The 9,342-nt window shown below is 42.4% G+C and overlaps 1 long non-coding RNA gene across 2 annotated transcripts in view; it reads left to right on the forward strand.

The window, feature by feature from the left end:
- LOC126071289 (uncharacterized) overlaps positions 1–1,449 on the forward strand; it is a 195,115-nt gene extending 193,666 nt beyond the window's left edge. The window contains exon 7 of one of the 2 annotated variants that reach the window (XR_007516342.1): positions 1,366–1,449. This is a non-coding gene — a long non-coding RNA (uncharacterized LOC126071289). The remainder of the gene's footprint in view (positions 1–1,365) is intronic. The other variant, XR_007516346.1, reaches the window with a different exon arrangement.
- The last annotated feature ends 7,893 nt before the right edge of the window (positions 1,450–9,342 follow it).

The raw sequence follows: 9,342 nt of genomic DNA on the forward strand, positions 1-9,342 counted from the left end.
TCTGCTTCCTGAAACATAAGCCTGCAGAAGTCTCTGGAATGCTACCTGATCTGTAGATTTTGAATTTGCCAACCTCCACAACACTGTGAGCCAACAGAGGCCTGCTTTCCACCTGACCTGGCAGATTTTGGGTTCATCAACCACTGCAGTCATAGAAGTCTTCAGCTTGTTTCCTGACCCATTGGTTTGGGACTTGGCAGCCACCAGAATTGCTTGACTCATTTCCTCACAATTGTGTGAGCCATTTCCTTGAAGTAAATTTCTCTTTCTATATATTTATATACACTTGACTAGTTTTGCTCCTTTAGAGAACCCAGACTAAGACAGGTCCCTGGATAGTGCAAACTGTTGGTGCTGGGCTAACCTAGAGGTTGATGATTTGAACCTTCCTGCAGCACTGTGGAATAAAGGCCTGGCAATTTGCTTCTGTAAAGATTGTAGCCAGAAAATTGTATGGAGCTGTTCTCCTCTGTAACATATGGGGTTGTCATGAGTCAGAATCGGCTTGATGGCAGTGGGCTTGTTTTTTTTAATTTTTGGCTGTATCTCTGATACACTGGTACCCAGAGAAACTACTTTATGACGGTCCTGGATTATTCTAGACTTCACTCTTGATGAACACTTGAAATGTGGCTAGTTCAAATGGAGATGTTCTGCAAGTGTAAAATACACATTGAACTTTGAAGACTTAGTATGATAAAAAGAATGTAAATTATGTCATTAATGATATTCTTTATATTGATTACATGTTGAAATAATACTTTGGACCTATTTTGCTAAATAACATATTTTATTAAAATTAATTTTGTTTGATGTTTTTCTGATGTGGCTATGAGAAAATTAAAAATTACATGTATAGTTCTTATCTGTGGGTCACATCGTATTTCTGTTGGACAGGTTGATTTAGAGCTTAGTCTTGGACCCTCATACCGTGAATAATGAACCTTAGAGAGGAAAGATGGCCAGAGTCCGGGACCCCACACTACCATTCCCTCTCTGTACAGCATGCCCCTCTATGCTTAAGCCTCCAGAACCCAGTGTAAAGGGGAAAAACATGTCAGTGGATTCCTTCCTGCCTCATCCTTTCCCACACCTAACTGCCATGGTGCTTGAATCATGGCGTGTGGAAATAGAGAGGAGGAAGTGGCTGGGTGAGAGAACTAACTTCGTTGATTGGCTGTGTTACTTCATTAGTTCTCAGATCTGTCTGCATTAATTTGAATGAGTGATAGATGCTCCCTGATGGCATAAATCTAGTAGTAAAGTGCTCACCAAACCTTCTGTGGCTTTGGGCCCTGACTACAGTTTTGAACCATTCTCTTCTCTTCTGCCTGACCTCAATCTTTCCTTTTGCAAAAACTCCAGGGTTCGACCTACATCATCCTGAGACCAGAAGAACTAGTTGGTGCCCGGCCACAATCGATGACTGCCCTGACAGGGAGCTCAGCAGAGGACCCCTGAGGGAGCAGGAGATCAGTGGGATGCAGACCCCAAATTCTCATAACAAGACCAAACTTAATGGTCTGACTGAGACTGGAGGAATCCCGGCGGCCATGCTCCCCAGACCTTCAGCTGACACAGGACAGGAACCATCCCCGAAGACAACTCTTCAGAAATGAAAGGGACTGGTCAGCGGGTGGGAGAGAGATGCTGATGAAGAGTGAGCTAATTATATCAGGTGGACACTTGAGATTGTGTTGGCAACTCTTGCCTGGAGGGGGGATGGGAGGATAGAGAGAGAGGGAAGCCGGCAAAATTGTCAAGAAAGGAGAGACTGAAAGGGCTGACTCAAGACGGGGAGAGTAAGTGGGAGTAGGGAGTGAGATGTATGTAAACTTATATGTGACAGACTGATTGGATTGGTAAACGTTCACTTGAAGCTTAATAAAAGTTATAAAAAAAAAAAAAAAAAAAAAAAAAAAAAACTCCAGGGTTCCCTTGTGCCTGCTTTCAGGGACTTGGAGCTGGAATTCTAGACCTTGTTGCTATTTCAGCTTCCAGGCAGATAGAAAATGGTGTAAGTAGAGCTCCTTGCTCTGAGCGGCTCTGGGGAGAAGGCTAGAGCTGGCACATTTGGATTCAGCAGCAGCCTGTGGTGACTGAGGGTGTTTCTTTAGACTTAGCAGTTTTCTGGGCCTGCCAGGGCCCTTCAGCCTCCCAGAGAGCTCAAGGAGTTGGACAAACAATTTGAGTTAGTGAGTGACAGTTGACTTACAGCCCTGAGCCCTCCTTTGAGGTGTGTTGTTCAGGCCTTCATCAAGAGGTAGCCCCTAGCTGGGAGCCAGCCCCCCCCCCCCCCCCGCCACTACCAGCTGCACAGGGCTCCTTGGTTTCCATACTGCCAGGACTCAGAGGGCAGCCGAGGTTACCTGTTGCCCTAGGCTGCTTAAAGAACTGGCTGAGCTCCCTTCCAATCCGAGGTCTCCCCTGCTTTCACTTATTTTCACACAGTACTCTGCAGGAACGTAGAGTCAGGATCCCGGCTGTGTTTGTTTAGTGTTTTTTCTTTTCTGCTGGTGCCTTCACTTGCTGGATAGGAGAAGCAGTATCTTTCCTGTGTTTGGTGCCAGTTGAGTTTCTTCCAGGTGTGGCTGGAAGAGGCCTGGCCATCTCCCTCTGAAACAGGAAACTTCAGGCTGCCTGATTCCTGGGAACTGTAGCTAACTTAGGAATTCTCCTTTCACGGATATAGCAAATGTTTGAGCACCCTTTTGCTGTGAGCTGAGACCTGGGCTAGCCTCTGAGAACACTGTCAGGCATAAGTCCATCCTTCTAGTCATTTAAACCCTAGTAGCAGATATAAGGAAACCCTGGTGGTGTAGTGGTTAAGTGCTATGGCTGCTAACCAAGAGGTCGGCAGGTCAAATCCGCCAGGCGCTCCTTGGAAACTCTATGGGGCAGTTCTACTCTGTCCTATAAGGTCGCTATGAGTCAGAATCGACTCTACGGCAGTGGGTTAGCAGATATAATGGAGTCCTGCTGGTGCAGTGGTTAAGAGTTCGGCTGCTAACCAAAAGGTCAGCAGTTTGAACCCACCATCGCTCCTTGGAAACCCTATGGGGCAGTTCTACTCTGTTCTGTAGGGTCGCTATGAGTTGGAATCAACTTGCCGGCTATGAGTTTCGTAGTTTTTTTTTGGAAGATGACAGACAAATTTGACAAGGGAAAAGCGACGCACATCATCAAAGAGATGCATATGGGGCTCAGTAGAGGGGTGGATAGGTAGCTTTAAGCAAACAGGAATGGAAGAAGGAATCATGGAAGTTTCATGAAGATGACAGTAGAGCTGTCATTGAAGGACAGGTATGACTTGGCTATTATGCAGGGTTTCTCAACCTTGCCGCTATTGACGTTTGGACCAGATAATTCTCTTTTGTGGGGAGCTGTCCTGTGCATTGTAGGATATTTAACAGAATCCCTGGATTCTACTCACAAGATGCCACCAAGACCGCACTCAGTTGTGATAACTAAAAATGTGTTCAGACGTGGCCAAATATTCCCTGTAGAGCAAAATCACCCTGGTCAAGAGCCACTGCTGTAGAGGAATAGGCAAAAGAATATTCCAGACAGAATAAATAACAGAAACAAAGGACCAGGGGTCTCAGTTTTCCTGGAATGAAGGTATGTGAAGAAGACTCTCAGGCAAACAGTGGAAAGATAGAATATATGCACCACAAAATTGGGGATTTGGTGTGTGTGTGTCTTATTCAATGATGTGTCCCAAGCACCTAGAACAGATTCTGGAGCTCAATAAATGTCTGTTGAATGAGACATAATCTGGGGCCACTTTACAGAAAGGTTTGAGTGCTAAGTCAAGGAGTATTGTTTTTATCCTGTTAGTAATAGGGCAATATCTGGATGTTTTGTAGAAAGAGATAGAAGCAGTCAGTTCCAGGCCTCAAAAACATTGATCAGGGCTACTGCCATCTGCCATGTTGCAGTTCCTGCAACTGGCACTGGGGTCTACAGCTACCGCCACAGCCGTTACCAAGTGGTGTTTGGAAACTAGATCATGTTCCTGGGTAGAAGCTTCTCCTTTCTCCACAGCTCTACACCCCCAGCAATGATCACCACACCCTGTTTTGAGAACCTCACTAAGGTAGCCCAGTAGCAGTCCGCAGACCGACATTTGGAAGCCACTGGGCCAGATAATTCCTGAGATCCCTTTCAGCTCTAGCATCCTAATACACTGAATAGAAATCAGATTTTTTTTTTTTTTTTTTGGTGCTTTTGGAACAGCTCACCCCCTTTTGACATCTCATTACTGAACTTTTATTAATCTACTGTTACAAATGGTTAGTGTCCTTGGCTTCTAACTGAAAGAACCTCTTCCAACTCTGGTATGCTTTCCCAGGTGTGAGGAACAAGGAAGGTGCAGTACTTCTAGCTGTGGGCACTGAGTGGCTTTGAATAGGTTTCCAGGTCCTCCCCAGAACAGAAACTTATCCTGAAACAGGATAGTGTCCATCTGGCAGTCCTAGAGTTGCTCTTTACTCCCAAGGGTTTGCACACATTGCTGCACAGTTCCACAGTGTCACATTTGCGTGAAGTTTCCTCTTAGTCTGGGCCACAGAGAACCCATGACCCTGCCCTGCAAGTTGACTAGGCTGCTCTAGGTCACTCAGCAAGCTCACCATACCTGGATCTAGCTTGTTCACACGCTTCAAGGCAAGCCTCTGCTGAGTGCTCATGGAGGGTGGGCCATGGTTCCTAGACTGGTGTCTGTGGACATGGGGCAGGGCCAACCACCAGGCTCTGGGCCCTGTGCTGCTGCCTCCAGGCAAGGTAGGCAGCTGCGTACGGTTTGCTCTGCCCAAATTCGGCAGGCAGCTTTCAGCAGGTTGCAGACACTGATTCTATCTATCTATCTCACCATTTATTTTAATTAATTTACTCCACCGATAATCTAGCTAACCTTCACCTGCTGAGTCATGCTAGTTGTTTTAAGAATCTTATATTAATTTTTAGAGTTATCTGTAAAGGGTTCCTCAAAATTATTGGGTTGGCTAGTTTCTTTTTCATTTTGTATATTAAAAAATACAATTAAATAAAATCACACAAATAATACAAATTCACTATAAATACTTTGAAAATACAAATAAAACAAAAAAGATAATTGCATCATCTGTTGAGATAATTTTAATGTTTTGGAGTATTCTTCTAGACTTTCTGGTATATGCCATATGTACTTTTAAAATTTTTGTTTTAAAAAGAGGTTATATTATACGTAAGGAGCCCTGGTGGTGCAATGGTTAAGTGCTGGACTTCTAACCAAAAACTCAGAGGTTTTGAACCCACCCAGTGGCTCCTCAGGAGAAAAGACCTGGCAAACTGCTTCCATAAAGATTGTTGTTGTTGTTAGGTGCCAGTGAGTCGGTTCTGAGTCATAGTGACACTGTGCGCAACAGAAGGAAACACTGCCTGATGCCGTGCCACCCTATTCTCCTGGCTCTTTTGTCTTGGTGGTATGAGGTCCCCCTGTCTCTCTGCTTGATTCTCTCTTTTGTATCTCAAGAGATTGACTTAAAACACAACCTAATCTTGTAGATTGAGTCCTGCCTTATTTATATAATTGCCAGGAATCCACTTTATTAACATCATAGAGGTAGGATTTACAACACATAGGAAAATCACATCGGATGAGAAAATGGTGGACAATCACACAACACTGGACATCATGGCCCAGGCAAGTTGACACACATTTTGAGGGGACAAAATTCAATCCATGACAATGTCCTTCTCCAGGGACTGGTCCCTCCTGATAACATGTCCAAAGTACCTGAAAAATGTCTTGCCATCCTTGCTTCTTAGGAATATTCTGGCTGTACTTCTTTCAAGACAGATTTGTTTGTTCTTCTGGCAGGCCATGGTATATTCAATATTCTTTGCCAATACCATAATTCAAAAGTGTCAGTTCTTCTTTGCTCTTCTTTATTCATTGTCCAGCTTTTGAATGCATATGAGGTGATTGAAAATACCATGGCTTGGGTCAGTCTCATCTTAGTCTGCAAAGTGACATCATTGCTTTTTAACACTTTCAAGAGGTCCTTTGCACTAGGTTTGCCCAATGCAATGTATCATTTGATTTCTTGACCATTGCTTCCATGGGCGTTGATTGTGGATCCAAGTAAAATGAAATCCTAGACAACTTCAATATTTTCTCCATTTGTTATGATGTTGCTTATTGGTCCAGGTGTGAGGATATTTTGTTTTCTTTATGTTGAGGTGCAATCCATACTGAAGGCTGTGGTCTTTGATCTTTGTCAGTAAATGCTTCAAGCCCTCTTCACTTTTAACAAGCAAGGTGTGTCATCTGCATATTTCAGGTTTTTAATGAGTCTTTCTCCAATCTTGATGCCCTGTTCTTCTTCATATAGTCCAGCTTCTCAGATTATTTATTCAGCATACAGATTGAATGAGTATGGTGAAAAGATACAAGCCTGACACACCTTTTCTGACTTTATATCATGCAGTATCCCCTTGTTCTGTTCGAACGACTGCCTCTTGGTACAGGCTTCTCATGAGCACAATTAAGTTTTCTGGAATTCCCAATCTTCGCAATGTTATCCATAAATTGTTATGATCCACACAGTCAAATGTCTTTGCATAGTCAATAAAATACAGATGAACATCTTTCTGATATTCTGTTTTCAGCCAGGATCCATCTGACACCAGCAATGATACCCCGCATTCTATGTCCTCTTCTGAATCCAGTTGGAACTTCTGGAATTTCCCTGTCAATGTACTGCACAACTGCTTTTGAATGATCTTCAGCAAAATTTCACTTGTGTGTGATGTTAGTGATATTGCTCAATAACTTCTGCATTCTGTTGCATTACGTTTGTTTGGAATGGGCACAAATATGGATCTCTTCCCAGTTGGTTGGGCAGGTAGTTGTCTTCCAAAATTTCTTGACATAGATGAGTGAGCATCTCCAGTGCTGCATCCGTTTGTTGAAACATCTCAGTTGGTATTTTGTCAATTCCTGGAGCCTTGTTTTTCACCAATACCTTCAGTACAGCTTGGACCTTTTCCTTCAGTACCATCAGTTCTTGATCATATGCTACCTCCTGAAATCGCTGAATATTGACCAATTCTTTTTGGTACAGTGACTCTCTGTATTCCTTCTATCTACATTTGATACTTCCTCGGTTGTTCAATATTTTCTCCTAGAATTCTTCAGCGTTGCAACTCGAGGCTTGAATTTTTTCTTCAATTCTTTCGGCTTCAGACGTGCCAAGCGTATTCTTCCCTTTTTGTTTTCTAACTCCAGGTCTTTGCACATTTCATTATACTACTTTACTTTGTTTTCTCGTGCCACCTTTTGAAATCTTCTTTTCAGCTCTTTTACTTCATCATTTCTTCCATTCGCTTTAGGTGCTGTTATGTTCAAGAGCAAGTATCTTCTGACACCCATTTTGGTCTTTTCTTTCTTTCCTGTCTTTTAATGACCTTTTGCTTTCTACAAGTATAATGTCCTTGATGTCATCCCACAACTCGTCTGGTCTTCAGTCATTAGTGTTCAGTGTGTCAAATCTGTACTTGAAATGGTCTCTAAATTCAGGTGAGATAAACTGAAGGTCATATTTTGGCTTTCGTGGACTTGCTCTAATTTTCTCCAGCTTCAACCTGAACTTGCATATTAGCATAAAGATTACAGCCAAGGAAACCTTATGGGGCAGTTTTACTCTGTCCTATAGGGTTGCTATGAGTTGGAATCAACTAGATGGCACACAACAACAGCAACAATACTGTGTATACCCTCCAGTATCTTTTTTACTTCATATCAGGAGCACTTCTCATAGCCTTGGATATTGATCTATGATTTTTAATAATACCTAGTATTTAATTTTGTTGATATGCCATAATTTTTTGAACCAATTTTCTATTGTTGCAACTTTAGTCTGTGTCCCATGTTTTGTTATCAGTAATTTTGTAATGATTATCTTTGCATGTGCATCTCTTTTTCCTTAGAGCATGTTTCTAGAAGTGGAATTATTGGGCCTTTTGTTTTCATTTTCAAATTGTTCTTTGGATAAGTTATTTCAATTTATATTACCTTCAGAAGGCTTATTTTGCCACATCTCTGCAAACACTTGGGGATTATCATTTTATGAAAACCTTTGTCAATTTGATAAATCAAAAATGGCTCCTAATCATTTTTATTTACGTTTTTCTAATTTCTTGTGAGTTTGCAACTTTTTTCATGTATGAGTTGTCCACTTATGTTTCTTCTTTTTTTAACTGTCTCCTCATCATCACTTTTGCTCATTTTCCTATATTTATACTAAAAAAAAGAATATTAATCAGAGAGCCATACATCACAGCGGTTAGAGCAGAAGACAATATCTGAGGTAAGGGAACTGCCAACCTCAAGATTCCAGGTGAGAGGTAATAGGGGCACAGCTACAGAGAGCTCTTGGAGGAAGTGAGGAGGAGGAGTCACACACAGGCTCAAGGATTTGACCATGGTGATGGGATATGGTGGGAAGGGGTGGTGATGCCACTAAAGTAAAATTGGGAACAAAAAGGTAGTGTTCGTAAGGGACATGTTTCTGACATGGCCAAGTTGCTTAAAGTGAGACCTAATGCAATTGAATGGGATGTTGGGAATGTCACATGAGAAATGGTTGCAAAAGGAGTGTTTGATCATGAGAATCGCCAGCCCACCACAATTGCCTCTACACTGTTTCTCCTTTGCCCATCCTCCATTGCCAAAGGCTTTTGATTGAGAATGAGGAGATAAACCACAGCCAAAACAATAACCTCTTCTTGTGACATAACTAAGATTCTCATGATAAAGCACCCCTTTTGCAACCATTCCTCATGTGACAGCCCCAACATCCCATTTCGATTGCATTAGGTCTCACTTTAAGCAACTTGGCCATGTCAGAAACATGCCCCTTGTGCACAGCCCTGGCTCATTCAGAGACTGGAGTACATGCACATTGAATGCACACCTTAACACTGTGCCACCAAATGTCTCCAGTGCAACAAACTGCACCGCGACAGTGGCTGTGATTGATCTGTAAGTGTCCTATAAAGCAGGTCCTTCCCTCCAGACTCAAGCTCATATATGTGTCCAGTTCAACCTCTTTCTTCCATGTTTTAAACAGTTATGTTCTTTTAAGTGTGTTATAAAAGGTTATGAATGATAAGCCTAGGTTGTTATTGAGAGCTCTCTTGTTAACACAGGCTAAGTCAGAAATTACTGATGGCTCCTAAGAAACAATTCAACAAATATTAGAACCAACTTAAATGACAGCTTCATAGGGCAAATTTCCCAGGTTAGAAGAAAGGATAGGAAGAATAATCCCAACACAGAATGGACTGGATTTCATG

This window comes from Elephas maximus, chromosome 1 (assembly GCF_024166365.1).
Source record: "Elephas maximus indicus isolate mEleMax1 chromosome 1, mEleMax1 primary haplotype, whole genome shotgun sequence".
Lineage (NCBI taxonomy): Eukaryota > Metazoa > Chordata > Mammalia > Proboscidea > Elephantidae > Elephas > Elephas maximus.